We start from the raw sequence: 20,585 nt of genomic DNA on the forward strand, positions 1-20,585 counted from the left end.
ATTTCAAGTTTTTCAAAATTTAAAAGCTACGAAAACTAGTTCAAGTATCATAACAAAGAGGCCCCGACGAGAATCGAACTCATGATCTCCTGTTTACTAGACAGGCGCTTTAACCACTACGCCACGGAGCCCTTGTTGTAAAGCGAGATTAATGCTGAATATTTCAGCAATTTAACTCATTTGCAGTTTTACCCTATTGTTTTCTTATATGCATATCTCAAGCAACCATTATTTCAAGTTTTTGAAAATTTAATAGCTAAGAAAGCTAGTTCAAGTATCATAACAACGAGGCTCCAACGAGAATCGAACTCAAGACCTCCTGTTTACAAGACAGGCGCTTTAACCACTAAGCCACGGAGCCCTTGTTGTGAAGCGAGATTAATGCTGAATATATCAGTAATTTAACTCATTTGCAGTTTTACCCTATTGTTTGCATATATGCATATCTCAAGCAACCATTATTTCAAGTTTTTCAAAATTTAAAAGCTACGAAAACTAGTTCAAGTATCATAACAAAGAGGCCCCGACGAGAATCGAACTCATGATCTCCTGTTTACTAGACAGGCGCTTTAACCACTACGCCACGGAGCCCTTGTTGTAAAGCGAGATTAATGCTGAATATTTCAGCAATTTAACTCATTTGCAGTTTTACCCTATTGTTTGCATATATGCATATCTCAAGCAACCATTATTTCAAGTTTTTCAAAATTTAATAGCTACGAAAACTAGTTCAAGTATCATTTCAACGAGGCTGCAACGAGAATCGAACTCATGATCTCCTGTTTATAAGACAGGCGCTTTAACCTTTAAGCCACGGAGCCCATGTTGTGAAGCGAGATTAATGCTGAATATTTCAGTAATTAAACTCATTTGAGTTTACCCTATTGTTTGCATATATGCATATCTCAAGCAACCATTATTTCAAGTTTTTCAAAATTTAATAGCTACGAAAACTAGTTCAAGTATCATTTCAACGAGGCTGCAACGAGAATCGAACTCATGATCTCCTGTTTACAAGACAGGCGCTTTAACCACTAAGCCCCGGAGCCCTTGTTGTGAAGCGAGATTAATGCTGAATATATCAGTAATTTAACTCATTTGAGTTTACCCTATTGTTTGCATATATGCATATCTCAAGCAACCATTATTTCAAGTTTTTCAAAATTTAATAGCTACGAAAACTAGTTCAAGTATCATATCAACGAGGCTCCTACGAGAATCGAACTCATGATCTCCTGATTACAAGACAGGCGCTTTAACCACTAAGCCACGGAGCCCTTGTTGTAAAGCGAGATTAATGCTGAATATTTCAGCAATTTAACTCATTTGCAGTTTTACCCTATTGTTTGCATATATGCATATCTCAAGCAACCATTATTTCAAGTTTTTCAAAATCTAATAGCTACGAAAACTAGTTCAAGTATCATATCAACGAGGCTCCTACGAGAATCGAACTCATGATCTCCTGTTTACAAGACAGGCGCTTTAACCACTAAGCCACGGAGCCCTTGTTGTAAAGCGAGATTAATGCTGAATATTTCAGCAATTTTACTCATTTGCAGTTTTACCCTATTGTTTGCATATATGCATATCTCAAGCAACCATTATTTCAAGTTTTTCAAAATTTAATAGCTACGAAAGCTAGTTCAAGTATCTTAAACGAGGCTCCGACGAGAATCGAACTCATGATCTCCTGTTTACAAGACAGGTGCTTTAACCACTAAGCCACGGAGCCCTTGTTGTGAAGCGAGATTAACGCTGAATATTTCAGCAATTTAACTCATTTGCAGTTTTACCCTATTGTTTGCATATATGCATATCTCAAGCAACCATTATTTCAAGTTTTTCAAAATTTAAAAGCTATGAAAACTAGTTCAAATACCATAACAAAGAGGCTCCGACGAGAATCGAACTCATGATCTCCTGTTTACTATACAGGCGCTTTAACCACTACGCCTCGGAGCCCTTGTTGTAAAGCGAGATTAATGCTGTATATTTCAGTAATTTAACTCATTTGAGTTTACCCTATTGTTTGCATATATGCATATCTCAAGCAACCATTATTTCAAGTTTTTCAAATATAATAGCTACGAAAACTAGTTCAAGTATCATATCAACGAGGCTCCGACGAGAATCGAACTCATGATCTCCTGTTTACAAGACAGGCGCTTTAACCACTAAGCCACGGAGCCCTTGTTGTGAAGCGAGATTAAGGCTGAATATTTCAGTAATTTAACTCATTTGAGTTTACCCTATTGATTGCATATATGCATATCTCAAGCAACCATTATTTCAAGTTTTTCTAAATTTAATAGCTACGAAAACTAGTTCAAGTATCATATCAACGAGGCTGCAACGAGAATCGAACTCATGATCTCCTGTTTACAAGACAGGCGCTTTAACCACTAAGCCACGGAGCCCTTGTTGTGAAGCGAGATTAATGCTGAATATTTCAGTAATTTAACTCATTTGAGTTTTACCCTATTGTTTGCATATATGCATATCTCAAGCAACTATTATTTCTGTTTTTCCAAAATTTAATAGCAACGAAAACTAGTTCAAGTATCATATCAACGAGGCTGCGACGAGAATCGAACTCATGATCTCCTGTTTACAAGACAGGCGCTTTAACCACTAAGCCACGGAGCCCTTGTTGTTAAGCGAGATTAATGCTGAACATTTCAGTAATTTAACTCATTTGCAGTTTTACCCTATTGTTTTCTTATATGCATATCTCAAGCAACCATTATTTCAAGTTTTTCAAAATTTAATAGCTACGAAAACTAGTTCAAGTATCATAACATCGAGGCTCCGACGTGAATCGAACTCGTGATCTCCTGTTTACTAGACAGGTGCTTAAACCACTACGCCACGGAGCCCTTGTTTTAAAGCGAGATTAATTCTGAATATTTCAGCAATTTAACTCATTTGCAGTTTTACCCTATTGTTTGCATATATGCATTTCTCAAGCAACCATTATTTCAAGTTTTTCAAAATTTAATAGCTACGAAAAACTAGTTCAAGTATCATATCAACGAGGCTGCGACGGGAATCGAACTCATGATCTCCTGTTTACAAGACAGGCGCTTTAACCACTAAGCCACGGAGCCCATGTTGTGAAGCGAGATTAATGCTGAATATTTCAGTAATTTAACTCATTTGAGTTTACCCTATTGTTTGCATACATGCATATCTCAAGCAACCATTATTTCAAGATTTCAAAATTTAATAGCTACGAAAACTAGTTCAAGTATCATAACATCGAGGCTCCGACGAGAATCGAACTCATGATCTCCTGTTTACTAGACAGGCGCTTAAACCACTACGCCACGGAGCCCTTGTTGTAAAGCGAGATTAATTCTGAATATTTCAGCAATTTAACTCATTTGCAGTTTTACCCTATTGTTTGCATATATGCATATCTCAAGCAACCATTATTTCAAGTTTTTCAAAATTTAATAGCTACGAAAAAGGTTCAAGTATCATATCAACGAGGCTGCGACGAGAATCGAACTCATGATCTCCTGTTTACAAGACAGGCGCTTTAACCACTAAGCCACGGAGCCCTTGTTGTAAAGCGAGATTAATGCTGAATATTTCAGCAATTTAACTCATTTGCAGTTTTACCCTATTGTTTGCATATATGCATTTCTCAAGCAACCATTATTTCAAGTTTTTCAAAATTTAATTGCTACGAAAACTAGTTCAAGTTTCATATCAACGAGGCTCCGACGAGAATCGAACTCATGATCTCCTGTTTACAAGACAGGCGCTTTAACCACTAAGCCACGGAGCCCCTGTTGTGAAGCGAGATTAATGCTGTATATTTCCGTAATTTAACTCATTTGAGTTTACCCTATTGTTTGCATATATGCATATCTCAAGCAACCATTATTTCAAGTTTTTAAAATTTAATAGCAAAGAAAACTAGTTCAAGTATCATAACAACGAGGCTCCAACGAGAATCGAACTCATGATCTCCTGTTTACTAGACAGGCGCTTTAACCACTAAGCCACGGAGCCCTTGTTGTGAAGCGAGATTAATGCTGAATATTTCAGTAATTTAACTCATTTGAGTTTTACCCTATTGTTTTCATATATGCATATCTCAAGGAACTATTATTTCTTGTTTTCCAAAATTTAATAGCTACGAAAACTAGTTCTAGTATCATATCAACGAGGCTCCGACGAGAATCGAACTCATGATCTCCTGTTTACAAGACAGGCGCTTTAACCACTAAGCCACGGAGCCCTTGTTGTGAAGCGAGATTAATGCTGTATATTTCCGTAATTTAACTCATTTGAGTTTACCCTATTGTTTGCATATATATGCATATCTCAAGCAACCATTATTTCAAGTTTTCAAAAATTTAATAGCTACGAAAACTAGTTCAAGTATCATATCAACGAGGCTGCGACGAGAATCGAACTCATGATCTCCTGTTTACAAGACAGGCGCTTTAACCACTACGCCACGGAGCCCTTGTTGTAAAGCGAGATTAATTCTGAATATTTCAGCAATTTAACTCATTTGCAGTTTTACCCTATTGTTTGCATATATGCATATCTCAAGCAACCATTATTTCAAGTTTTTCAAAATTTAATAGCTACGAAAAAGCTTCAAGTATCATATCAACGAGGCTCCGACGAGAATCGAACTCATGATCTCCTGTTTACAAGACAGGCGCTTTAACCACTAAGCCACGGAGCCCTTGTTGTTAAGCGAGATTAATGCTGAACATTTCAGTAATTTAACTCATTTGCAGTTTTACCCTATTGTTTTCTTATATGCATATCTCATGCAACCATTATTTCAAGTTTTTCAAAATTTAATAGCTACGAAAACTAGTTCAAGTATCATAACATCGAGGCTCCGACGTGAATCGAACTCGTGATCTCCTGTTTACTAGACAGGTGCTTAAACCACTACGCCACGGAGCCCTTGTTTTAAAGCGAGATTAATTCTGAATATTTCAGCAATTTAACTCATTTGCAGTTTTACCCTATTGTTTGCATATATGCATTTCTCAAGCAACCATTATTTCAAGTTTTTCAAAATTTAATAGCTACGAAAAACTAGTTCAAGTATCATATCAACGAGGCTGCGACGGGAATCGAACTCATGATCTCCTGTTTACAAGACAGGCGCTTTAACCACTAAGCCACGGAGCCCATGTTGTGAAGCGAGATTAATGCTGAATATTTCAGTAATTTAACTCATTTGAGTTTACCCTATTGTTTGCATACATGCATATCTCAAGCAACCATTATTTCAAGATTTCAAAATTTAATAGCTACGAAAACTAGTTCAAGTATCATAACATCGAGGCTCCGACGAGAATCGAACTCATGATCTCCTGTTTACTAGACAGGCGCTTAAACCACTACGCCACGGAGCCCTTGTTGTAAAGCGAGATTAATTCTGAATATTTCAGCAATTTAACTCATTTGCAGTTTTACCCTATTGTTTGCATATATGCATATCTCAAGCAACCATTATTTCAAGTTTTTCAAAATTTAATAGCTACGAAAAAGGTTCAAGTATCATATCAACGAGGCTGCGACGAGAATCGAACTCATGATCTCCTGTTTACAAGACAGGCGCTTTAACCACTAAGCCACGGAGCCCTTGTTGTAAAGCGAGATTAATGCTGAATATTTCAGCAATTTAACTCATTTGCAGTTTTACCCTATTGTTTGCATATATGCATTTCTCAAGCAACCATTATTTCAAGTTTTTCAAAATTTAATTGCTACGAAAACTAGTTCAAGTTTCATATCAACGAGGCTCCGACGAGAATCGAACTCATGATCTCCTGTTTACAAGACAGGCGCTTTAACCACTAAGCCACGGAGCCCCTGTTGTGAAGCGAGATTAATGCTGTATATTTCCGTAATTTAACTCATTTGAGTTTACCCTATTGTTTGCATATATGCATATCTCAAGCAACCATTATTTCAAGTTTTTAAAATTTAATAGCAAAGAAAACTAGTTCAAGTATCATAACAACGAGGCTCCAACGAGAATCGAACTCATGATCTCCTGTTTACTAGACAGGCGCTTTAACCACTAAGCCACGGAGCCCTTGTTGTGAAGCGAGATTAATGCTGAATATTTCAGTAATTTAACTCATTTGAGTTTTACCCTATTGTTTTCATATATGCATATCTCAAGGAACTATTATTTCTTGTTTTCCAAAATTTAATAGCTACGAAAACTAGTTCTAGTATCATATCAACGAGGCTCCGACGAGAATCGAACTCATGATCTCCTGTTTACAAGACAGGCGCTTTAACCACTAAGCCACGGAGCCCTTGTTGTGAAGCGAGATTAATGCTGTATATTTCCGTAATTTAACTCATTTGAGTTTACCCTATTGTTTGCATATATATGCATATCTCAAGCAACCATTATTTCAAGTTTTTAAAATTTAATAGCTACGAAAACTAGTTCAAGTATCATATCAACGAGGCTGCGACGAGAATCGAACTCATGATCTCCTGTTTACAAGACAGGCGCTTTAACCACTACGCCACGGAGCCCTTGTTGTAAAGCGAGATTAATTCTGAATATTTCAGCAATTTAACTCATTTGCAGTTTTACCCTATTGTTTGCATATATGCATATCTCAAGCAACCATTATTTCAAGTTTTTCAAAATTTAATAGCTACGAAAAAGCTTCAAGTATCATATCAACGAGGCTCCGACGAGAATCGAACTCATGATCTCCTGTTTACAAGACAGGCGCTTTAACCACTAAGCCACGGAGCCCTTGTTGTGAAGCGAGATTAATGCTGTATATTTCCGTAATTTAACTCATTTGAGTTTACCCTATTGTTTGCATATATGCATATCTCAAGCAACCATTATTTCAAGTTTTTAAAATTTAATAGCTACGAAAACTAGTTCAAGTATCATATCAACGAGGCTGCGACGAGAATCGAACTCATGATCTCCTGTTTACAAGACAGGCGCTTTAACCACTAAGCCACGGAGCCCTTGTTGTGAAGCGAGATTAATGCTGAATATTTCAGCAATTTAACTCATTTGAGTTTTACCCTATTGTTTTCATATATGCATATCTCGAGCAACTATTATTTCTGGTTTTCCAAAATTTAATAGCAACGAAAACTAGTTCTAGTATCATATCAACGAGGCTCCGACGAGAATCGAACTCATGATCTCCTGTTTACAAGACAGGCGCTTTAACCACTAAGCCACGGAGCCCTTGTTGTGAAGCGAGATTAATGCTGTATATTTCCGTAATTTAACTCATTTGAGTTTACCCTATTGTTTGCATATATGCATATCTCAAGCAACCATTATTTCAAGTTTTTAAAATTTAATAGCTACGAAAACTAGTTCAAGTATCATATCAACGAGGCTGCGACGAGAATCGAACTCATGATCTCCTGTTTACAAGACAGGCGCTTTAACCACTACGCCACGGAGCCCTTGTTGTAAAGCGAGATTAATGCTGAATATTTCAGCAATTTAACTCATTTGCAGTTTTACCCTATTGTTTGCATATATGCATATCTCAAGCAACCATTATTTCAAGTTTTTCAAAATTTAATTGCTACGAAAACTAGTTCAAGTTTCATATCAACGAGGCTCCGACGAGAATCGAACTCATGATCTCCTGTTTACAAGACAGGCGCTTTAACAACTAAGCCACGGAGCCCTTGTTGTGAAGCGAGATTAATGCTGTATATTTCCGTAATTTAACTCATTTGAGTTTACCCTATTGTTTGCATATATGCATATCTCAAGCAACCATTATTTCAAGTTTTTAAAATTTAATAGCTACGAAAACTAGTTCAAGTATCATATCAACGAGGCTGCGACGAGAATCGAACTCATGATCTCCTGTTTACAAGACAGGCGCTTTACCCACTAAGCCTCGGAGACCATGTTGTGAAGCGAGATTAATGCTGAATATTTCAGTAATTTAACTCATTTGAGTTTACCCTATTGTTTGCTTATATGCATATCTCAAGCAACCATTATTTCAAGTTTTTCAAAATTTAATAGCTACGAAAACTAGTTCAAGTATCATAACAAAGAGGCTCCGACGAGAATCGAACTCATGATCTCCTGTTTACTAGACAGGCGCTTTAACCACTACGCCACGGAGCCCTTGTTGTAAAGCGAGATTAATGCTGAATATTTCAGCAATTTAACTCATTTGCAGTTTTACCCTATTGTTTGCATATATGCATATCTCAAGCAACCATTATTTCAAGTTTTTCAAAATTTAATTGCTACGAAAACTAGTTCAAGTATCATATCAACGAGGCTCCGACGAGAATCGAACTCATGATCTCCTGTTTACAAGACAGGCGCTTTAACCACTAAGCCACGGAGCCCTTGTTGTGAAGCGAGATTAAGGCTGTATATTTCAGTAATTTAACTCATTTGAGTTTACCCTATTGATTGCATATATGCATATCTCAAGCAACCATTATTTCAAGTTTTTCTAAATTTAATAGCAACGAAAACTAGTTCAAGTTTCATAACAACGAGGCTCCGACGAGAATCGAACTCATGATCTCCTGTTTACAAGACAGGCGCTTTAACCACTAAGCCACGGAGCCCTTGTTGTGAAGCGAGATTAATGCTGAATATTTCAGTAATTTAACTCATTTGAGTTTATCCTATTGTTTGCATATATGCATATCTCAAGCAACCATTATTTCAAGTTTTTCAAAATTTAATAGCTACGAAAACTAGATCAAGTACCATAACAAAGAGGCTCCGACGAGAATCGAACTCATGATCTCCTGTTTACTAGACAGGCGCTTTAACCACTAAGCCACGGAGCCCTTGTTGTAAAGCGAGATTAATGCTGAATATTTCAGCAATTTAACTCATTTGCAGTTTTACCCTATTGTTTGGATATATGCATATCTCAAGCAACCATTATTTCAAGTTTTTCAAAATTTAATAGCTACGAAAACTAGTTCAAGTATCATATCTACGAGGCTGCGACGAGAATCGAACTCATGATCTCCTGTTTACAAGACAGGCGCTTTAACCACTAAGCCACGGAGCCCTTGTTGTGAAGCGAGATTAATGCTGAATATTTCAGTAATTTAACTCATTTGAGTTTTACCCTATTGTTTGCATATATGCATATCTCAAGCAACTATTATTTCTGGTTTTCCAAAATTTAATAGCAACGAAAACTAGTTCAAGTATCATAACAACGAGGCTCCGACGAGAATCGAACCCATGATCTCCTGTTTACAAGACAGGCGCTTTAACCACTAAGCCACGGAGCCCATGTTGTGAAGCGAGATTAATGCTGAATATTTCAGCAATTTAACTCATTTGCAGTTTTACCCTATTGTTTTCTTATATGCATATCTCAAGCAACCATTATTTCAAGTTTTTCAAAATTTAAAAGCTACGAAAACTAGTTCAAGTACCATAACAAAGAGGCTCCGACGAGAATCGAACTCATGATCTCCTGTTTACTAGACAGGCGCTTTAACCACTACGCCACGGGCGCCCTTGTTGTAAAGCGAGATTAATGCTGAATATTTCAGCAATTTAACTCATTTGCAGTTTTACCCTATTGTTTTCTTATATGCATATCTCAAGCAACCATTATTTCAAGTTTTTCAAAATTTAATAGCTACGAAAACTAGTTCAAGTATCATATCAACGAGGCTGCGACGAGAGTCGAACTCATGATCTCCTGTTTACAAGACAGGCGCTTTAACCACTAAGCCACGGAGCCCCTGTTGTGAAGCGAGATTAATGCTGTATATTTCCGTAATTTAACTCATTTGAGTTTACCCTATTGTTTGCATATATGCATATCTCAAGCAACCATTATTTCAAGTTTTTAAAATTTAATAGCTACGAAAACTAGTTCAAGTATCATATCAACGAGGCTGCGACGAGAATCGAACTCATGATCTCCTGTTTACACGACAGGCGCTTTACCCACTAAGCCTCGGAGACCATGTTGTGAAGCGAGATTAATGCTGAATATTTCAGTAATTTAACTCATTTGAGTTTACCCTATTGTTTGCATATATGCATATCTCAAGCAACCATTATTTCAAGTTTTTAAAATTTAATAGCTACGAAAACTAGTTCAAGTATCATATCAACGAGGCTGCGACGAGAATCGAACTCATGATCTCCTGTTTACAAGACAGGCGCTTTACCCACTAAGCCTCGGAGACCATGTTGTGAAGCGAGATTAATGCTGAATATTTCAGTAATTTAACTCATTTGAGTTTACCCTATTGTTTGCATATATGCATATCTCAAGCAACCATTATTTCAAGTTTTTCAAAATTTAATTGCTACGAAAACTAGTTCAAGTATCATATCAACGAGGCTCCGACGAGAATCGAACTCATGATCTCCTGTTTACAAGACAGGCGCTTTAACCACTAAGCCACGGAGCCCTTGTTGTGAAGCGAGATTAATGCTGTATATTTCAGTAATTTAACTCATTTGAGTTTACCCTATTGTTTGCATATATGCATATCTCAAGCAACCATTATTTCTAGTTTTCCAAAATTTAATAGCAACGAAAACTAGTTCAAGTTTCATAACAACGAGGCTCCGACGAGAATCGAACTCATGATCTCCTGTTTACAAGACAGGCGCTTTAACCACTAAGCCTCGGAGCCCATGTTGTGAAGCGAGATTAATGCTGAGTATTTCAGTAATTTAACTCATTTGAGTTTACCCTATTGATTGCATATATGCATATCTCAAGCAACCATTATTTCAAGTTTTTCAAAATTTAATAGCTACGAAAACTAGTTCAAGTATCATATCTACGAGGCTGCGACGAGAATCGAACTCATGATCTCCTGTTTACAAGACAGGCGCTTTAACCACTAAGCCACGGAGCCCTTGTTGTGAAGCGAGATTAATGCTGAATATTTCAGTAATTTAACTCATTTGAGTTTTACCCTATTGTTTGCATATATGCATATCTCAAGCAACTATTATTTCTGGTTTTCCAAAATTTAATAGCAACGAAAACTAGTTCAAGTATCATAACAACGAGGCTCCGACGAGAATCGAACCCATGATCTCCTGTTTACAAGACAGGCGCTTTAACCACTAAGCCACGGAGCCCATGTTGTGAAGCGAGATTAATGCTGAATATTTCAGCAATTTAACTCATTTGCAGTTTTACCCTATTGTTTTCTTATATGCATATCTCAAGCAACCATTATTTCAAGTTTTTCAAAATTTAAAAGCTACGAAAACTAGTTCAAGTACCATAACAAAGAGGCTCCGACGAGAATCGAACTCATGATCTCCTGTTTACTAGACAGGCGCTTTAACCACTACGCCACGGGCGCCCTTGTTGTAAAGCGAGATTAATGCTGAATATTTCAGCAATTTAACTCATTTGCAGTTTTACCCTATTGTTTTCTTATATGCATATCTCAAGCAACCATTATTTCAAGTTTTTCAAAATTTAATAGCTACGAAAACTAGTTCAAGTATCATATCAACGAGGCTGCGACGAGAGTCGAACTCATGATCTCCTGTTTACAAGACAGGCGCTTTAACCACTAAGCCACGGAGCCCCTGTTGTGAAGCGAGATTAATGCTGTATATTTCCGTAATTTATCTCATTTGAGTTTACCCTATTGTTTGCATATATGCATATCTCAAGCAACCATTATTTCAAGTTTTTAAAATTTAATAGCTACGAAAACTAGTTCAAGTATCATATCAACGAGGCTGCGACGAGAATCGAACTCATGATCTCCTGTTTACACGACAGGCGCTTTACCCACTAAGCCTCGGAGACCATGTTGTGAAGCGAGATTAATGCTGAATATTTCAGTAATTTAACTCATTTGAGTTTACCCTATTGTTTGCTTATATGCATATCTCAAGCAACCATTATTTCAAGTTTTTAAAATTTAATAGCTACGAAAACTAGTTCAAGTATCATATCAACGAGGCTGCGACGAGAATCGAACTCATGATCTCCTGTTTACAAGACAGGCGCTTTACCCACTAAGCCTCGGAGACCATGTTGTGAAGCGAGATTAATGCTGAATATTTCAGTAATTTAACTCATTTGAGTTTACCCTATTGTTTGCATATATGCATATCTCAAGCAACCATTATTTCAAGTTTTTCAAAATTTAATTGCTACGAAAACTAGTTCAAGTATCATATCAACGAGGCTCCGACGAGAATCGAACTCATGATCTCCTGTTTACAAGACAGGCGCTTTAACCACTAAGCCACGGAGCCCTTGTTGTGAAGCGAGATTAATGCTGTATATTTCAGTAATTTAACTCATTTGAGTTTACCCTATTGTTTGCATATATGCATATCTCAAGCAACCATTATTTCAAGTTTTTCAAAATTTAATAGCTACGAAAACTAGTCCAAGTATCATATCAATGAGGCTGCGACGAGAATCGAACTCATGATCTCCTGTTTACAAGACAGGCGCTTTACCCACTAAGCCTCGGAGACCATGCTGTGAAGCGAGATTAATGCTGAATATTTCAGTAATTTAACTCATTTGAGTTTACCCTATTGTTTGCATATATGCATATCTCAAGCAACCATTATTTCAAGTTTTTCAAAATTTAATAGCTACGAAAACTAGTCCAAGTATCATATCAACGAGGCTGCGACGAGAATCGAACTCATGATCTCCTGTTTACAAGACAGGCGCTTTACCCACTAAGCCTCGGAGACCATGTTGTGAAGCGAGATTAATGCTGAATATTTCAGTAATTTAACTCATTTGAGTTTACCCTATTGTTTGCATATATGCATATCTCAAGCAACCATTATTTCAAGTTTTTCTAAATTTAATAGCTACGAAAACTAGTTCAAGTATCATATCAACGAGGCTCCGACGAGAATCGAACTCATGATCTCCTGTTTACAAGACAGGCGCTTTAACCACTAAGCCATGGAGCCCTTGTTGTGAAGCGAGATTAATGCTGTATATTTCCGTAATTTAACTCATTTGAGTTTACCCTATTGTTTGCATATATGCATATCTCAAGCAACCATTATTTCAAGTTTTTAAAATTTAATAGCTACGAAAACTAGTTCAAGTATCATATCAACGAGGCTGCGACGAGAATCGAACTCATGATCTCCTGTTTACAAGACAGGCGCTTTACCCACTAAGCCTCGGAGACCATGTTGTGAAGCGAGATTAATGCTGAATATTTCAGTAATTTAACTCATTTGAGTTTACCCTATTGTTTGCTTATATGCATATCTCAAGCAACCATTATTTCAAGTTTTTCAAAATTTAATAGCTACGAAAACTAGTTCAAGTATCATAACAAAGAGGCTCCGACGAGAATCGAACTCATGATCTCCTGTTTACTAGACAGGCGCTTTAACCACTACGCCACGGAGCCCTTGTTGTAAAGCGAGATTAATGCTGAATATTTCAGCAATTTAACTCATTTGCAGTTTTACCCTATTGTTTGCATATATGCATATCTCAAGCAACCATTATTTCAAGTTTTTCAAAATTTAATTGCTACGAAAACTAGTTCAAGTATCATATCAACGAGGCTCCGACGAGAATCGAACTCATGATCTCCTGTTTACAAGACAGGCGCTTTAACCACTAAGCCACGGAGCCCTTGTTATGAAGCGAGATTAATGCTATATATTTCAGTAATTCAACTCATTTGAGTTTACCCTATTGTTTGCATATATGCATATCTCAAGCAACCATTATTTCAAGTTTTTCAAAATTTAATTGCTACGAAAACTAGTTCAAGTATCATATCAACGAGGCTCCGACGAGAATCGAACTCATGATCTCCTGTTTACAAGACAGGCGCTTTAACCACTAAGCCACGGAGCCCTTGTTGTGAAGCGAGATTAATGCTGTATATTTCAGTAATTTAACTCATTTGAGTTTACCCTATTGTTTGCATATATGCATATCTCAAGCAACCATTATTTCAAGTTTTTCAAAATTTAATAGCTACGAAAACTAGTCCAAGTATCATATCAACGAGGCTGCGACGAGAGTCGAACTCATGATCTCCTGTTTACAAGACAGGCGCTTTAACCACTAAGCCACGGAGCCCCTGTTGTGAAGCGAGATTAATGCTGTATATTTCCGTAATTTAACTCATTTGAGTTTACCCTATTGTTTGCATATATGCATATCTCAAGCAACCATTATTTCAAGTTTTTAAAATTTAATAGCTACGAAAACTAGTTCAAGTATCATATCAACGAGGCTGCGACGAGAATCGAACTCATGATCTCCTGTTTACACGACAGGCGCTTTACCCACTAAGCCTCGGAGACCATGTTGTGAAGCGAGATTAATGCTGAATATTTCAGTAATTTAACTCATTTGAGTTTACCCTATTGTTTGCTTATATGCATATCTCAAGCAACCATTATTTCAAGTTTTTAAAATTTAATAGCTACGAAAACTAGTTCAAGTATCATATCAACGAGGCTGCGACGAGAATCGAACTCATGATCTCCTGTTTACAAGACAGGCGCTTTACCCACTAAGCCTCGGAGACCATGTTGTGAAGCGAGATTAATGCTGAATATTTCAGTAATTTAACTCATTTGAGTTTACCCTATTGTTTGCATATATGCATATCTCAAGCAACCATTATTTCAAGTTTTTCAAAATTTAATTGCTACGAAAACTAGTTCAAGTATCATATCAACGTGGCTCCGACGAGAATCGAACTCATGATCTCCTGTTTACAAGACAGGCGCTTTAACCACTAAGCCACGGAGCCCTTGTTGTGAAGCGAGATTAATGCTGTATATTTCAGTAATTTAACTCATTTGAGTTTACCCTATTGTTTGCATATATGCATATCTCAAGCAACCATTATTTCAAGTTTTTCAAAATTTAATAGCTACGAAAACTAGTCCAAGTATCATATCAACGAGGCTGCGACGAGAATCGAACTCATGATCTCCTGTTTACAAGACAGGCGCTTTACCCACTAAGCCTCGGAGACCATGTTGTGAAGCGAGATTAATGCTGAATATTTCAGTAATTTAACTCATTTGAGTTTACCCTATTGTTTGCATATATGCATATCTCAAGCAACCATTATTTCAAGTTTTTCTAAATTTAATAGCTACGAAAACTAGTTCAAGTATCATATCAACGAGGCTCCGACGAGAATCGAACTCATGATCTCCTGTTTACAAGACAGGCGCTTTAACCACTAAGCCATGGAGCCCTTGTTGTGAAGCGAGATTAATGCTGTATATTTCCGTAATTTAACTCATTTGAGTTTACCCTATTGTTTGCATATATGCATATCTCAAGCAACCATTATTTCAAGTTTTTAAAATTTAATAGCTACGAAAACTAGTTCAAGTATCATATCAACGAGGCTGCGACGAGAATCGAACTCATGATCTCCTGTTTACAAGACAGGCGCTTTACCCACTAAGCCTCGGAGACCATGTTGTGAAGCGAGATTAATGCTGAATATTTCAGTAATTTAACTCATTTGAGTTTACCCTATTGTTTGCTTATATGCATATCTCAAGCAACCATTATTTCAAGTTTTTCAAAATTTAATAGCTACGAAAACTAGTTCAAGTATCATAACAAAGAGGTTCCGACGAGAATCGAACTCATGATCTCCTGTTTACAAGACAGGCGCTTTAACCACTAAGCCACGGAGCCCTTGTTGTGAAGCGAGATTAATGCTGAATATTTCAGTAATTTAACTCATTTGAGTTTACCCTATTGTTTGCATATATGTATATCTCAAGCAACCATTATTTCAAGTTTTTCAAAATTTAATAGCTACGAAAACTAGTTCAAGTTTCATATCAACGAGGCTCCGACGAGAATCGAACTCATGATCTCCTGTTTACAAGACAGGCGCTTTAACCACTAAGCCACGGAGCCCTTGTTGTGAAGCAAGATTAATGCTGAATATTTCAGTAATTTAACTCATTTGAGTTTACCCTATTGTTTGCATATATGTATATCTCAAGCAACCATTATTTCAAGTTTTTCAAAATTTAATAGCTACGAAAACTAGTTCAAGTATCATATCAACGAGGCTCCGACGAGAATCGAACTCATGATCTCCTGTTTACAAGACAGGCGCTTTAACCACTAAGCCACGGAGCCCCTGTTGTGAAGCGAGATTAATGCTGTATATTTCAGTAATTTCACTCATTTGAGTTTACCCTATTGTTTGCATATATGCATATCTCAAGCAACCATTATTTCAAGTTTTTCAAAATTTAATAGCTACGAAAACTAGTTCAAGTATCAGAACAACGAGGCTCCGACGAGAATCGAACTCATGATCTCCTGTTTACAAGACAGGCGCTTTAACCACTAAGCCACGGAGCCCTTGTTGTGAAGCGAGATTAATGCTGAATATTTCAGTAATTTAACTCTTTTGAGTTTACCCTATTGTTTGCATATATGCATATCTCAAGCAACCATTATTTCAAGTTTTTCTAAATTTAATAGCTACGAAAACTAGTTCAAGTATCATAACAAAGAGGCTCCGACGAGAATCGAACTCATGATCTCCTGTTTACTAGACAGGTGCTTTAACCACTAAGCCACGGAGCCCTTGTTGTGAAGCGAGATTAATGCTGAATATTTCAGTAATTTAACTCTTTTGAGTTTACCCTATTGTTTGCATATATGCATATCTCAAGCAACCATTATTTCAAGTTTTTCTAAATTTAATAGCTACGAAAACTAGTTCAAGTATCATATCAACGAGGCTCCGACGAGAATCGAACTCATGATCTCCTGTTTACAAGACAGGCGCTTTAACCACTAAGCCACGGAGCCCTTGTTGTGAAGCGAGATTAATGCTGAATATTTCAGTAATTTAACTCATTTGAGTTTACCCTATTGTTTGCATATATGTATATCTCAAGCAACCATTATTTCAAGTTTTTCAAAATTTAATAGCTACGAAAACTAGTTCAAGTATCATATCAACGAGGCTCCGACGAGAATCGAACTCATGATCTCCTGTTTACAAGACAGGCGCTTTATCCACTAAGCCACGGAGCCCTTGTTGTGAAGCGAGATTAATGCTGAATATTTCAGTAATTTAACTCTTTTGAGTTTACCCTATTGTTTGCATATATGCATATCTCAAGCAACCATTATTTCAAGTTTTTCTAAATTTAATTGCTACGAAAACTAGTTCAAGTATCATAACAAAGAGGCTCCGACGAGAATCGAACTCATGATCTCCTGTTTACTAGACAGGTGCTTTAACCACTAAGCCACGGAGCCCTTGTTGTGAAGCGAGATTAATGCTGAATATTTCAGTAATTTAACTCATTTGAGTTTACCCTATTGTTTGCATATATGTATATCTCAAGCAACCATTATTTCAAGTTTTTCAAAATTTAATAGCTACGAAAACTAGTTCAAGTATCATATCTACGAGGCTCCGACGAGAATCGAACTCATGATCTCCTGTTTACAAGACAGGCGCTTTAACCACTAAGCCACGGAGCCCTTGTTATGAAGCGAGATTAATGCTATATATTTCAGTAATTTAACTCATTTGAGTTTACCCTATTGTTTGCATATATGCATATCTCAAGCAACCATTATTTCAAGTTTTTCAAAATTTAATTGCTACGAAAACTAGTTCAAGTATCATATCAACGAGGCTCCGACGAGAATCGAACTCATGATCTCCTGTTTACAAGACAGGCGCTTTAACCACTAAGCCACGGAGCCCTTGTTGTGAAGCGAGATTAATGCTGTATATTTCAGTAATTTAACTCATTTGAGTTTACCCTATTGTTTGCATATATGCATATCTCAAGCAACCATTATTTCAAGTTTTTCAAAATTTAATAGCTACGAAAACTAGTCCCAGTATCATATCAACGAGGCTGCGACGAGAATCGAACTCATGATCTCCTGTTTACAAGACAGGCGCTTTACCCACTAAGCCTCGGAGACCATGTTGTGAAGCGAGATTAATGCTGAATATTTCAGTAATTTAACTCATTTGAGTTTACCCTATTGTTTGCTTATATGCATATCTCAAGCAACCATTATTTCAAGTTTTTCAAAATTTAATAGCTACGAAAACTAGTTCAAGTATCATAACAAAGAGGTTCCGACGAGAATCGAACTCATGATCTCCTGTTTACTAGACAGGCGCTTTAACCACTACGCCACGGAGCCCTTGTTGTAAAGCGAGATTAATGCTGAATATTTCAGCAATTTAACTCATTTGCAGTTTTACCCTATTGTTTGCATATATGCATATCTCAAGCAACCATTATTTCAAGTTTTTCAAAATTTAATAGCTACGAAAACTAGTTCAAGTATCATATCAACGAGGCTCCGACGAGAATCGAACTCATGATCTCCTGTTTACAAGACAGGCGCTTTAACCACTAAGCCACGGAGCCCTTGTTGTGAAGCGAGATTAATGCTGAATATTTCAGTAATTTAACTCATTTGAGTTTACCCTATTGTTTGCATATATGTATATCTCAAGCAACCATTATTTCAAGTTTTTCAAAATTTAATAGCTACGAAAACTAGTTCAAGTATCATATCAACGAGGCTCCGACGAGAATCGAACTCATGATCTCCTGTTTACAAGACAGGCGCTTTAACCACTAAGCCACGGAGCCCTTGTTGTGAAGCGAGATTAATGCTGTATATTTCAGTAATTTAACTCATTTGAGTTTACCCTATTGTTTGCATATATGCATATCTCAAGCAACCATTATTTCAAGTTTTTCAAAATTTAATAGCTACGAAAACTAGTCCAAGTATCATATCAACGAGGCTGCGACGAGAATCGAACTCATGATCTCCTGTTTACAAGACAGGCGCTTTACCCACTAAGCCTCGGAGACCATGTTGTGAAGCGAGATTAATGCTGAATATTTCAGTAATTTAACTCATTTGAGTTTACCCTATTGTTTGCTTATATGCATATCTCAAGCAACCATTATTTCAAGTTTTTCAAAATTTAATAGCTACGAAAACTAGTTCAAGTATCATAACAAAGAGGTTCCGACGAGAATCGAACTCATGATCTCCTGTTTACTAGACAGGCGCTTTAACCACTACGCCACGGAGCCCTTGTTGTAAAGCGAGATTAATGCTGAATATTTCAGCAATTTAACTCATTTGCAGTTTTACCCTATTGTTTGCATATATGCATATCTCAAGCAACCATTATTTCAAGTTTTTCAAAATTTAATAGCTACGAAAACTAGTTCAAGTATCATATCAACGAGGCTCCGACGAGAATCGAACTCATGATCTCCTGTTTACAAGACAGGCGCTTTAACCACTAAGCCACGGAGCCCTTGTTGTGAAGCGAGATTAATGCTGAATATTTCAGTAATTTAACTCATTTGAGTTTACCCTATTGTTTGCATATATGTATATCTCAAGCAACCATTATTTCAAGTTTTTCAAAATTTAATAGCTACGAAAACTAGTTCAAGTATCATATCAACGAGGCTCCGACGAGAATCGAACTCATGATCTCCTGTTTACAAGACAGGCGCTTTAACCACTAAGCCACGGAGCCCTTGTTGTGAAGCAAGATTAATGCTGAATATTTCAGTAATTTAACTCATTTGAGTTTACCCTATTGTTTGCATATATGTATATCTCAAGCAACCATTATTTCAACTTTTTTAAAATTTAAAAGCTACGAAAACTATTTCAAGTACCATAACAAAGAGGCTCCGACGAGAATCGAACTCATGATCTCCTGTTTACTAGACAGGCGCTTTAACCACTACGCCACGGAGCCCTTGATGTAAAGCGAGATTAATGCTGAATATTTCAGGAATTTAACTCATTTGCAGTTTTACCCTATTGTTTGTATATATGCATATCTCAAGCAACCATTATTTCAAGTTTTTCAAAATTTAATAGCTACAAAAACTAGTTCAAGTATCATAACAACGAGGCTCCGACGAGAATCGAACTCATGATCTCCTGTTTGTAAGACAGGCGCTTTAACCACTAAGCCACGGAGCCTTTGTTGTGAGCGAGATTAATGCTGTATATTTCAGTAATTTAACTCATTTGAGTTTACCCTATTGTTTGCATATATGTATATCTCAAGCAACCATTATTTCCAGTTTTTCAAAATTTAATAGCTACGAAAACTAGTTCAAGTATCATATCAACGAGGCTCCGACGAGAATCGAACTCATGATCTCCTGTTTACAAGACAGGCGCTTTAACCACTAAGCCACGGAGCCCTTGTTGTGAAGCGAGATTAATGCTGAATATTTCAGTAATTTAACTCATTTGAGTTTACCCTATTGTTTGCATATATGCATATCTCAAGCAACCATTATTTCAAGTTTTTCTAAATTTAATAGCTACGAAAACTAGTTCAAGTATCATATCAACGTGGCTCCGACGAGAATCGAACTCATGATCTCCTGTTTACAAGACAGGCGCTTAAACCACTAAGCCACGGAGCCCTTGTTGTGAAGCGAGATTAATGCTGAATATTTCAGTAATTTAACTCATTTGAGTTTACCCTATTGTTTGCATATGTGCATATCTCAAGCAACCATTATTTCAAGTTTTTCAAAACTT

General features: G+C 36.9%; 58 non-coding genes across 58 annotated transcripts; all 58 read right to left on the minus strand.

Moving 5' to 3' along the window:
• Positions 1-288: 288 nt before the first annotated feature.
• On the minus strand, positions 289-361 carry TRNAT-UGU (transfer RNA threonine (anticodon UGU)). Its single transcript has one exon. It is a non-coding gene; the product is annotated as a tRNA-Thr (tRNA).
• Positions 362-748: 387 nt separating this feature from the next.
• On the minus strand, positions 749-821 carry TRNAI-UAU (transfer RNA isoleucine (anticodon UAU)). Its single transcript has one exon. It is a non-coding gene; the product is annotated as a tRNA-Ile (tRNA).
• A 383-nt stretch (positions 822-1,204) lies between these two features.
• Positions 1,205-1,277, minus strand: TRNAT-UGU (transfer RNA threonine (anticodon UGU)). The gene has a single exon. It is a non-coding gene; the product is annotated as a tRNA-Thr (tRNA).
• A 157-nt stretch (positions 1,278-1,434) lies between these two features.
• Positions 1,435-1,507, minus strand: TRNAT-UGU (transfer RNA threonine (anticodon UGU)). The gene has a single exon. It is a non-coding gene; the product is annotated as a tRNA-Thr (tRNA).
• Positions 1,508-1,662: 155 nt separating this feature from the next.
• On the minus strand, positions 1,663-1,735 carry TRNAT-UGU (transfer RNA threonine (anticodon UGU)). Its single transcript has one exon. It is a non-coding gene; the product is annotated as a tRNA-Thr (tRNA).
• A 384-nt stretch (positions 1,736-2,119) lies between these two features.
• On the minus strand, positions 2,120-2,192 carry TRNAT-UGU (transfer RNA threonine (anticodon UGU)). Its single transcript has one exon. It is a non-coding gene; the product is annotated as a tRNA-Thr (tRNA).
• A 155-nt stretch (positions 2,193-2,347) lies between these two features.
• TRNAT-UGU (transfer RNA threonine (anticodon UGU)) lies at positions 2,348-2,420 on the minus strand. Its single transcript has one exon. It is a non-coding gene; the product is annotated as a tRNA-Thr (tRNA).
• A 156-nt stretch (positions 2,421-2,576) lies between these two features.
• On the minus strand, positions 2,577-2,649 carry TRNAT-UGU (transfer RNA threonine (anticodon UGU)). Its single transcript has one exon. It is a non-coding gene; the product is annotated as a tRNA-Thr (tRNA).
• A 388-nt stretch (positions 2,650-3,037) lies between these two features.
• Positions 3,038-3,110, minus strand: TRNAT-UGU (transfer RNA threonine (anticodon UGU)). Its single transcript has one exon. It is a non-coding gene; the product is annotated as a tRNA-Thr (tRNA).
• A 383-nt stretch (positions 3,111-3,493) lies between these two features.
• TRNAT-UGU (transfer RNA threonine (anticodon UGU)) lies at positions 3,494-3,566 on the minus strand. Its single transcript has one exon. It is a non-coding gene; the product is annotated as a tRNA-Thr (tRNA).
• Positions 3,567-3,723: 157 nt separating this feature from the next.
• Positions 3,724-3,796, minus strand: TRNAT-UGU (transfer RNA threonine (anticodon UGU)). Its single transcript has one exon. It is a non-coding gene; the product is annotated as a tRNA-Thr (tRNA).
• Positions 3,797-3,950: 154 nt separating this feature from the next.
• Positions 3,951-4,023, minus strand: TRNAT-AGU (transfer RNA threonine (anticodon AGU)). The gene has a single exon. It is a non-coding gene; the product is annotated as a tRNA-Thr (tRNA).
• Positions 4,024-4,179: 156 nt separating this feature from the next.
• TRNAT-UGU (transfer RNA threonine (anticodon UGU)) lies at positions 4,180-4,252 on the minus strand. The gene has a single exon. It is a non-coding gene; the product is annotated as a tRNA-Thr (tRNA).
• A 386-nt stretch (positions 4,253-4,638) lies between these two features.
• Positions 4,639-4,711, minus strand: TRNAT-UGU (transfer RNA threonine (anticodon UGU)). Its single transcript has one exon. It is a non-coding gene; the product is annotated as a tRNA-Thr (tRNA).
• Positions 4,712-5,099: 388 nt separating this feature from the next.
• On the minus strand, positions 5,100-5,172 carry TRNAT-UGU (transfer RNA threonine (anticodon UGU)). Its single transcript has one exon. It is a non-coding gene; the product is annotated as a tRNA-Thr (tRNA).
• A 383-nt stretch (positions 5,173-5,555) lies between these two features.
• Positions 5,556-5,628, minus strand: TRNAT-UGU (transfer RNA threonine (anticodon UGU)). The gene has a single exon. It is a non-coding gene; the product is annotated as a tRNA-Thr (tRNA).
• A 157-nt stretch (positions 5,629-5,785) lies between these two features.
• On the minus strand, positions 5,786-5,858 carry TRNAT-UGU (transfer RNA threonine (anticodon UGU)). Its single transcript has one exon. It is a non-coding gene; the product is annotated as a tRNA-Thr (tRNA).
• Positions 5,859-6,012: 154 nt separating this feature from the next.
• Positions 6,013-6,085, minus strand: TRNAT-AGU (transfer RNA threonine (anticodon AGU)). Its single transcript has one exon. It is a non-coding gene; the product is annotated as a tRNA-Thr (tRNA).
• Positions 6,086-6,241: 156 nt separating this feature from the next.
• Positions 6,242-6,314, minus strand: TRNAT-UGU (transfer RNA threonine (anticodon UGU)). Its single transcript has one exon. It is a non-coding gene; the product is annotated as a tRNA-Thr (tRNA).
• A 385-nt stretch (positions 6,315-6,699) lies between these two features.
• On the minus strand, positions 6,700-6,772 carry TRNAT-UGU (transfer RNA threonine (anticodon UGU)). Its single transcript has one exon. It is a non-coding gene; the product is annotated as a tRNA-Thr (tRNA).
• A 154-nt stretch (positions 6,773-6,926) lies between these two features.
• TRNAT-UGU (transfer RNA threonine (anticodon UGU)) lies at positions 6,927-6,999 on the minus strand. The gene has a single exon. It is a non-coding gene; the product is annotated as a tRNA-Thr (tRNA).
• A 156-nt stretch (positions 7,000-7,155) lies between these two features.
• On the minus strand, positions 7,156-7,228 carry TRNAT-UGU (transfer RNA threonine (anticodon UGU)). Its single transcript has one exon. It is a non-coding gene; the product is annotated as a tRNA-Thr (tRNA).
• Positions 7,229-7,612: 384 nt separating this feature from the next.
• TRNAT-UGU (transfer RNA threonine (anticodon UGU)) lies at positions 7,613-7,685 on the minus strand. The gene has a single exon. It is a non-coding gene; the product is annotated as a tRNA-Thr (tRNA).
• Positions 7,686-8,297: 612 nt separating this feature from the next.
• TRNAT-UGU (transfer RNA threonine (anticodon UGU)) lies at positions 8,298-8,370 on the minus strand. Its single transcript has one exon. It is a non-coding gene; the product is annotated as a tRNA-Thr (tRNA).
• Positions 8,371-8,525: 155 nt separating this feature from the next.
• TRNAT-UGU (transfer RNA threonine (anticodon UGU)) lies at positions 8,526-8,598 on the minus strand. Its single transcript has one exon. It is a non-coding gene; the product is annotated as a tRNA-Thr (tRNA).
• Positions 8,599-8,753: 155 nt separating this feature from the next.
• TRNAT-AGU (transfer RNA threonine (anticodon AGU)) lies at positions 8,754-8,826 on the minus strand. Its single transcript has one exon. It is a non-coding gene; the product is annotated as a tRNA-Thr (tRNA).
• A 157-nt stretch (positions 8,827-8,983) lies between these two features.
• Positions 8,984-9,056, minus strand: TRNAT-UGU (transfer RNA threonine (anticodon UGU)). Its single transcript has one exon. It is a non-coding gene; the product is annotated as a tRNA-Thr (tRNA).
• A 156-nt stretch (positions 9,057-9,212) lies between these two features.
• On the minus strand, positions 9,213-9,285 carry TRNAT-UGU (transfer RNA threonine (anticodon UGU)). The gene has a single exon. It is a non-coding gene; the product is annotated as a tRNA-Thr (tRNA).
• Positions 9,286-9,673: 388 nt separating this feature from the next.
• TRNAT-UGU (transfer RNA threonine (anticodon UGU)) lies at positions 9,674-9,746 on the minus strand. The gene has a single exon. It is a non-coding gene; the product is annotated as a tRNA-Thr (tRNA).
• A 609-nt stretch (positions 9,747-10,355) lies between these two features.
• TRNAT-UGU (transfer RNA threonine (anticodon UGU)) lies at positions 10,356-10,428 on the minus strand. The gene has a single exon. It is a non-coding gene; the product is annotated as a tRNA-Thr (tRNA).
• Positions 10,429-10,583: 155 nt separating this feature from the next.
• Positions 10,584-10,656, minus strand: TRNAT-UGU (transfer RNA threonine (anticodon UGU)). Its single transcript has one exon. It is a non-coding gene; the product is annotated as a tRNA-Thr (tRNA).
• A 155-nt stretch (positions 10,657-10,811) lies between these two features.
• Positions 10,812-10,884, minus strand: TRNAT-UGU (transfer RNA threonine (anticodon UGU)). The gene has a single exon. It is a non-coding gene; the product is annotated as a tRNA-Thr (tRNA).
• A 156-nt stretch (positions 10,885-11,040) lies between these two features.
• On the minus strand, positions 11,041-11,113 carry TRNAT-UGU (transfer RNA threonine (anticodon UGU)). Its single transcript has one exon. It is a non-coding gene; the product is annotated as a tRNA-Thr (tRNA).
• A 388-nt stretch (positions 11,114-11,501) lies between these two features.
• On the minus strand, positions 11,502-11,574 carry TRNAT-UGU (transfer RNA threonine (anticodon UGU)). Its single transcript has one exon. It is a non-coding gene; the product is annotated as a tRNA-Thr (tRNA).
• Positions 11,575-12,183: 609 nt separating this feature from the next.
• TRNAT-UGU (transfer RNA threonine (anticodon UGU)) lies at positions 12,184-12,256 on the minus strand. Its single transcript has one exon. It is a non-coding gene; the product is annotated as a tRNA-Thr (tRNA).
• A 611-nt stretch (positions 12,257-12,867) lies between these two features.
• Positions 12,868-12,940, minus strand: TRNAT-UGU (transfer RNA threonine (anticodon UGU)). The gene has a single exon. It is a non-coding gene; the product is annotated as a tRNA-Thr (tRNA).
• Positions 12,941-13,552: 612 nt separating this feature from the next.
• On the minus strand, positions 13,553-13,625 carry TRNAT-UGU (transfer RNA threonine (anticodon UGU)). The gene has a single exon. It is a non-coding gene; the product is annotated as a tRNA-Thr (tRNA).
• Positions 13,626-13,780: 155 nt separating this feature from the next.
• On the minus strand, positions 13,781-13,853 carry TRNAT-UGU (transfer RNA threonine (anticodon UGU)). Its single transcript has one exon. It is a non-coding gene; the product is annotated as a tRNA-Thr (tRNA).
• Positions 13,854-14,008: 155 nt separating this feature from the next.
• TRNAT-UGU (transfer RNA threonine (anticodon UGU)) lies at positions 14,009-14,081 on the minus strand. Its single transcript has one exon. It is a non-coding gene; the product is annotated as a tRNA-Thr (tRNA).
• Positions 14,082-14,690: 609 nt separating this feature from the next.
• On the minus strand, positions 14,691-14,763 carry TRNAT-UGU (transfer RNA threonine (anticodon UGU)). Its single transcript has one exon. It is a non-coding gene; the product is annotated as a tRNA-Thr (tRNA).
• A 383-nt stretch (positions 14,764-15,146) lies between these two features.
• On the minus strand, positions 15,147-15,219 carry TRNAT-UGU (transfer RNA threonine (anticodon UGU)). Its single transcript has one exon. It is a non-coding gene; the product is annotated as a tRNA-Thr (tRNA).
• A 382-nt stretch (positions 15,220-15,601) lies between these two features.
• Positions 15,602-15,674, minus strand: TRNAT-UGU (transfer RNA threonine (anticodon UGU)). The gene has a single exon. It is a non-coding gene; the product is annotated as a tRNA-Thr (tRNA).
• Positions 15,675-15,829: 155 nt separating this feature from the next.
• TRNAT-UGU (transfer RNA threonine (anticodon UGU)) lies at positions 15,830-15,902 on the minus strand. The gene has a single exon. It is a non-coding gene; the product is annotated as a tRNA-Thr (tRNA).
• A 155-nt stretch (positions 15,903-16,057) lies between these two features.
• Positions 16,058-16,130, minus strand: TRNAT-UGU (transfer RNA threonine (anticodon UGU)). The gene has a single exon. It is a non-coding gene; the product is annotated as a tRNA-Thr (tRNA).
• A 155-nt stretch (positions 16,131-16,285) lies between these two features.
• On the minus strand, positions 16,286-16,358 carry TRNAT-UGU (transfer RNA threonine (anticodon UGU)). Its single transcript has one exon. It is a non-coding gene; the product is annotated as a tRNA-Thr (tRNA).
• A 155-nt stretch (positions 16,359-16,513) lies between these two features.
• On the minus strand, positions 16,514-16,586 carry TRNAT-AGU (transfer RNA threonine (anticodon AGU)). The gene has a single exon. It is a non-coding gene; the product is annotated as a tRNA-Thr (tRNA).
• Positions 16,587-16,741: 155 nt separating this feature from the next.
• Positions 16,742-16,814, minus strand: TRNAT-UGU (transfer RNA threonine (anticodon UGU)). The gene has a single exon. It is a non-coding gene; the product is annotated as a tRNA-Thr (tRNA).
• A 155-nt stretch (positions 16,815-16,969) lies between these two features.
• Positions 16,970-17,042, minus strand: TRNAT-UGU (transfer RNA threonine (anticodon UGU)). The gene has a single exon. It is a non-coding gene; the product is annotated as a tRNA-Thr (tRNA).
• Positions 17,043-17,197: 155 nt separating this feature from the next.
• On the minus strand, positions 17,198-17,270 carry TRNAT-AGU (transfer RNA threonine (anticodon AGU)). Its single transcript has one exon. It is a non-coding gene; the product is annotated as a tRNA-Thr (tRNA).
• Positions 17,271-17,425: 155 nt separating this feature from the next.
• TRNAT-UGU (transfer RNA threonine (anticodon UGU)) lies at positions 17,426-17,498 on the minus strand. The gene has a single exon. It is a non-coding gene; the product is annotated as a tRNA-Thr (tRNA).
• A 155-nt stretch (positions 17,499-17,653) lies between these two features.
• TRNAT-UGU (transfer RNA threonine (anticodon UGU)) lies at positions 17,654-17,726 on the minus strand. Its single transcript has one exon. It is a non-coding gene; the product is annotated as a tRNA-Thr (tRNA).
• Positions 17,727-18,339: 613 nt separating this feature from the next.
• On the minus strand, positions 18,340-18,412 carry TRNAT-UGU (transfer RNA threonine (anticodon UGU)). The gene has a single exon. It is a non-coding gene; the product is annotated as a tRNA-Thr (tRNA).
• Positions 18,413-18,567: 155 nt separating this feature from the next.
• On the minus strand, positions 18,568-18,640 carry TRNAT-UGU (transfer RNA threonine (anticodon UGU)). The gene has a single exon. It is a non-coding gene; the product is annotated as a tRNA-Thr (tRNA).
• Positions 18,641-19,253: 613 nt separating this feature from the next.
• Positions 19,254-19,326, minus strand: TRNAT-UGU (transfer RNA threonine (anticodon UGU)). Its single transcript has one exon. It is a non-coding gene; the product is annotated as a tRNA-Thr (tRNA).
• Positions 19,327-19,481: 155 nt separating this feature from the next.
• TRNAT-UGU (transfer RNA threonine (anticodon UGU)) lies at positions 19,482-19,554 on the minus strand. Its single transcript has one exon. It is a non-coding gene; the product is annotated as a tRNA-Thr (tRNA).
• Positions 19,555-19,939: 385 nt separating this feature from the next.
• Positions 19,940-20,012, minus strand: TRNAV-UAC (transfer RNA valine (anticodon UAC)). Its single transcript has one exon. It is a non-coding gene; the product is annotated as a tRNA-Val (tRNA).
• A 154-nt stretch (positions 20,013-20,166) lies between these two features.
• Positions 20,167-20,239, minus strand: TRNAT-UGU (transfer RNA threonine (anticodon UGU)). Its single transcript has one exon. It is a non-coding gene; the product is annotated as a tRNA-Thr (tRNA).
• Positions 20,240-20,394: 155 nt separating this feature from the next.
• TRNAT-UGU (transfer RNA threonine (anticodon UGU)) lies at positions 20,395-20,467 on the minus strand. The gene has a single exon. It is a non-coding gene; the product is annotated as a tRNA-Thr (tRNA).
• Between the last annotated feature and the right edge of the window lie 118 nt (positions 20,468-20,585).

The sequence above is a fragment of the Phalangium opilio genome, unplaced genomic scaffold (genome assembly GCF_054372755.1).
Source record: "Phalangium opilio isolate 3A_F unplaced genomic scaffold, DU_Popi_V2 ptg000046l_1, whole genome shotgun sequence".
Lineage (NCBI taxonomy): Eukaryota > Metazoa > Arthropoda > Arachnida > Opiliones > Phalangiidae > Phalangium > Phalangium opilio.